This window comes from Vanessa tameamea, chromosome W (genome assembly GCF_037043105.1).
Source record: "Vanessa tameamea isolate UH-Manoa-2023 chromosome W, ilVanTame1 primary haplotype, whole genome shotgun sequence".
In the NCBI taxonomy this organism is placed as follows: domain Eukaryota; kingdom Metazoa; phylum Arthropoda; class Insecta; order Lepidoptera; family Nymphalidae; genus Vanessa; species Vanessa tameamea.
In genome coordinates this window covers 152,284-157,946 of record NC_087340.1, presented here as the reverse complement: position 1 = coordinate 157,946, position 5,663 = coordinate 152,284, and the positions used below count along the sequence as shown (strand labels likewise).

At 29.0% G+C, this 5,663-nt stretch overlaps 1 long non-coding RNA gene across 1 annotated transcript; it reads right to left on the bottom strand.

Moving 5' to 3' along the window:
* Positions 1-4,510: 4,510 nt before the first annotated feature.
* LOC135194621 (uncharacterized) lies at positions 4,511-5,424 on the bottom strand. The gene is made up of 2 exons (XR_010309858.1): positions 5,377-5,424; positions 4,511-5,337 (listed from the first exon to the last, which is right to left on the bottom strand). It is a non-coding gene; the product is annotated as an uncharacterized LOC135194621 (long non-coding RNA).
* Between the last annotated feature and the right edge of the window lie 239 nt (positions 5,425-5,663).

The following is a 5,663-nucleotide window of genomic DNA, read 5'->3' as shown; positions in this document are numbered from 1 at the left end:
GCATCAAATTCATCTTTGGTCTACGGAAATTTGATCACGTCTCCGAATATCGGGCGCAACTTAAGTGGCTTACTATTCGACATCGTCGCAACTTGCACATGTTATCTCTTCTTTACTCTATCCTCTATAATCCTCTTCTTCCCGCGTATTTGAAGGAACGGTTCTGTTTTGTGGGTACTGACGTCAGCTATCCACGTGAACTGCGGTCACGCTCTGACAACAAACTGTCACTGCCGGTCGCTCATACCCACTTCTATAGCGAATCCTTTACGATGACAGCTGCAAAGCTATGGAATACGCTACCTACCGATATTCGTCAATCTGAGTCAATTTATATATTTAAAAATAGGTTACATAAGTATTATTTATCTATTCAATCTGCGTAAATACTATTTCCTATATTATCATACTATTAGTATTTATTTATTAAGTATTATATTTTATGTACGTAAGTTTTATTTTTATTCTATATGTTTAGTATAACTTTCTGCTATATATATAATTTTATTTATATAATTATTTGGTATATATAATACATATGTATTTATTAAACTTATATATATGTATTTTGTTATATATTATTTGTATTATTTAAAGATTAATTTTTAGTTGTTTAAGAATAAAACATGCTTGTTTGCACCATCCCGTTTCCCACAGACAAATTCTTACTCTAAAGGGTTGTCTGTAAGAGATTGCTTTAAGCAATAAGACCGCGTTTGCACGCTTCTCTTTTTTGTTATATGTTCTTGTAATGTTATGTACACTGTATCTTTTGTCTTTTGTGTGCAATAAAGTGTTTATAAATAAAAAAAAAAAAAATTTAAAAAAATCTAAGAAACTAGAAAGCAAAATGAATTCGAACTTTGTACAGATGGTTGCTCGTTATCATTTGAAAACATTAACTCAGCCAGATCTCTAAAAATTGCTAAATTCTCATCGATTGTGCTATTTTTTACAGTTATTATTTCACTAAAAAAATATATCTAAGAAACTAGAAACCAAAATGAATTCGAACTTTGTACAGATGGTTGCTCGTTATCATTTGAAAACATTAACTCAGCCAGATCTCTAAAAATAGCTAACTTCTCATCGATTGTGCTATTTTTTACAGTTATTATTTCACTAAAAAAATATATCTAAGAAACTAGAAACCAAAATGAATTCGAACTTTGTACAGATGGTTGCTAGTTCTCATTTGAAAACATTAACTCAGCCAGATCTCTAAAAATTGCTAACTTCTCATCGATTGTGCTATTTTTTACAGTTATTATTTCATTAAAAAAATATATCTAAGAAACTAGAAACCAAAATGAATTCGAACTTTGTACAGATGGTTGCTCGTTATCATTTGAAAACATTAACTCAGCCAGATCTCTAAAAATTGCTAACTTCTCATCGATTGTGCTATTTTTTACAGTTATTATTTCACTAAAAAAATATATCTAAGAAACTAGAAACCAAAATGAATTCGAACTTTGTACAGATGGTTGCTAGTTCTCATTTGAAAACATTAACTGAGCCAGATCTCTAAAAATTGCTAACTTCTCATCGATTGTGCTATTTTTTACAGTTATTATTTCATTAAAAAAATATATCTAAGAAATTAGAAAGCAAAATGAATTCGAACTTTGTACAGATGGTTGCTAGTTCTCATTTGAAAACATTAACTGAGCACGATCTCTAAAAATTGCTAACTTCTCATCGATTGTGCTATTTTTTACAGTTATTATTTCATTAAAAAAATATATCTAAGAAACTAGAAAGCAAAATGAATTCGAACTTTGTACAGGTGGTTGCTCGTTATCATTTGAAAACATTAACTCAGCCAGATCTCTAAAAATTGCTAACTTCTCATCGATTGTGCTATTTTTTACAGTTATTATTTCACTAAAAAAATATATCTAAGAAACTAGAAACCAAAATGAATTCGAACTTTGTACAGATGGTTGCTCGTTATCATTTGAAAACATTAACTCAGCCAGATCTCTAAAAATAGCTAACTTCTCATCGATTGTGCTATTTTTTACAGTTATTATTTCACTAAAAAAATATATCTAAGAAACTAGAAACCAAAATGAATTCGAACTTTGTACAGATGGTTGCTAGTTCTCATTTGAAAACATTAACTCAGCCAGATCTCTAAAAATTGCTAACTTCTCATCGATTGTGCTATTTTTTACAGTTATTATTTCATTAAAAAAATATATCTAAGAAACTAGAAACCAAAATGAATTCGAACTTTGTACAGATGGTTGCTCGTTATCATTTGAAAACATTAACTCAGCCAGATCTCTAAAAATTGCTAACTTCTCATCGATTGTGCTATTTTTTACAGTTATTATTTCATTAAAAAAATATATCTAAGAAACTAGAAAGCAAAATGAATTCGAACTTTGTACAGGTGGTTGCTCGTTATCATTTGAAAACATTAACTCAGCCAGATCTCTAAAAATTGCTAACTTCTCATCGATTGTGCTATTTTTTACAGTTATTATTTCACTAAAAAAATATATCTAAGAAACTAGAAACCAAAATGAATTCGAACTTTGTACAGATGGTGGCTCGTTATCATTTGAAAACATTAACTGAGCCAGATCTCTCAAAATATGATAACTTCTCATCGATTGTGCTATTTTTTACAGTTATTATTTCACTAAAAAAATATATCTAAGAAACTAGAAACCAAAATGAATTCGAACTTTGTACAGATGGTTGCTCGTTATCATTTGAAAACATTAACTGAGCCAGATCTCTCAAAATATGATAACTTCTCATCGATTCTGCTATTTTTTACAGTTATTATTTCATTTAAAAAAAATATCTAAGAAACTAGAAAGCAAAATGAATTCGAACTTTGTACAGATGGTTGCTAGTTCTCATTTGAAAACATTAACTGAGCACGATCTCTAAAAATTGCTAACTTCTCATCGATTATGCTTTTTTTACAGTTATTTTTTCATTTAAAGAAAATATTTAAGAAACTAGAAACCAAACTGAATTCGAACTTTGTACAGATGGTTGCTCGTTATCATTTGAAAACATTAACTGAGCCAGATCTCTCAAAATATGATAACTTCTCATCGATTGTGCTATTTTTTACAGTTATTATTTCACTAAAAAAATATATCTAAGAAACTAGAAACCAAAATGAATTCGAACTTTGTACAGATGGTTGCTCGTTATCATTTGAAAACATTAACTGAGCCAGATCTCTCAAAATATGATAACTTCTCATCGATTCTGCTATTTTTTACAGTTATTATTTCATTTAAAAAAAATATCTAAGAAACTAGACAGCAAAATGAATTCGAACTTTGTACAGATGGTTGCTAGTTCTCATTTGAAAACATTAACTGAGCACGATCTCTAAAAATTGCTAACTTCTCATCGATTATGCTTTTTTTACAGTTATTTTTTCATTTAAAGAAAATATTTAAGAAACTAGAAACCAAACTGAATTCGAACTTTGTACAGATGGTTGCTCGTTATCATTTGAAAACATTAACTGAGCCAGATCTCTCAAAATATGATAACTTCTCATCGATTGTGCTATTTTTTACAGTTATTATTTCACTAAAAAAATATATCTAAGAAACTAGAAACCAAAATGAATTCGAACTTTGTACAGATGGTTGCTCGTTATCATTTGAAAACATTAACTGAGCCAGATCTCTCAAAATATGATAACTTCTCATCGATTCTGCTATTTTTTACAGTTATTATTTCATTTAAAAAAAATATCTAAGAAACTAGACAGCAAAATGAATTCGAACTTTGTACAGATGGTTGCTAGTTCTCATTTGAAAACATTAACTGAGCACGATCTCTAAAAATTGCTAACTTCTCATCGATTATGCTTTTTTTACAGTTATTTTTTCATTTAAAGAAAATATTTAAGAAACTAGAAACCAAACTGAATTCGAACTTTGTACAGATGGTTGCTCGTTATCATTTGAAAACATTAACTCAGCCAGATCTCTAAAAATTGCTAACTTCTCATCGATTCTGCTATTTTTTACAGTTATTATTTCATTTAAAAAAAATATCTAAGAAACTAGAAAGCAAAATGAATTCGAACTTTGTACAGATGGTTGCTCGTTATCATTTGAAAACATTAACTCAGCCAGATCTCTAAAAATTGCTAACTTCTCATCGATTCTGCTATTTTTTACAGTTATTATTTCATTTAAAAAAAATATCTAAGAAACTAGAAAGCAAAATGAATTCGAACTTTGTACAGATGGTTGCTCGTTATCATTTGAAAACATTAACTCAGCCAGATCTCTAAAAATTGCTAACTTCTCATCGATTGTGCTATTTTTTACAGTTATTATTTCACTAAAAAAATATATCTAAGAAACTAGAAACCAAAATGAATTCGAACTTTGTACAGATGGTTGCTCGTTATCATTTGAAAACATTAACTGAGCCAGATCTCTCAAAATATGTGTTAATAAATGTCACTTCTCACTGTTCACTTTAAGTACTTTTTCCAATAAAACAGCCCACACAAACTTCTATTACTTTTATTACACTATAATTATAGTTACAGCGTTTCTACTTAGTAAGCACTCAATGAATAAATTGAACTCAACTCCATCTAATTTGTAATAACTTATATAACTTTTGATAATCCTCCCACCCAGAAATTAAGTTACTACTACCCCCACAATATTTGATAAACAAAATCTATATAATAACATTAATTAGTTTTATGATTAATTTTAATAAACATTTACCCACTTTAAGTATCTTAAATTATTTAATTAATATTTAACACAAGAATAATTATATTTATGCTGTATGCTTCATGTTGGGACTGGAGTGACCGGATGTCGCTAACACTCGGCCATCCTGCAACAGCCGTGTCCCACGGCGCTCTGTATTTTCACTATGAGGGCTTGCAACCTGTAACAGAAAAGAAAAACACCAAATATCCGGTCTAAAATTTTTTAAATTAATTTGAAATTGTAGTTTTACGTAAACTGCACATAGTATACTACCGCTAGTATGTACAAAATACTAGTTTTATGACACAAAGACAATAATCGTAACGTTTTCGTTAAATATCACATAGTCACATAGCTTAAACCCTTTGACACACAGTCACATAGCTTAAACCCTTTGACACACAGTCACATAGCTTAAACCCTTTGACACACAGTCACATAGTTTTAACCCTTGACACACAGTCACTTAGTTTTAACCCTTGACACACAGTCACATAGCTTAAACCCTTTGACACACAGTCACATAGTTTTAACCCTTGATACACAGTCACTTAGTTTTAACCCTTGACACACAGTCAAGGTCTCATAGGTCACATAGCTATAAACCCTTTGATATACGTAATTATTTGTATTAAATTATTGAGACATAAATTATATTTGTTACAAAGTTATGACCAATTCAAGATTTTTAATATTTCAATTAGAACTATATTTTGGTTCATATATGTAGTTTCGTTAAAAAAAAAATAACAAGTGGTTTTAATCAGAATAATAATTAAAAATTATCACTTTTTTTGTTTTAATAAAACAAAACATTTTACAGTAAGTTTTATTTACGAGACCATTTTTCAGAATATAATTTATTTATATAACACTAAAGGTTTTGATTAAGTATACTATATTTACTATAATTCATATCATTTTTTTTTTTTA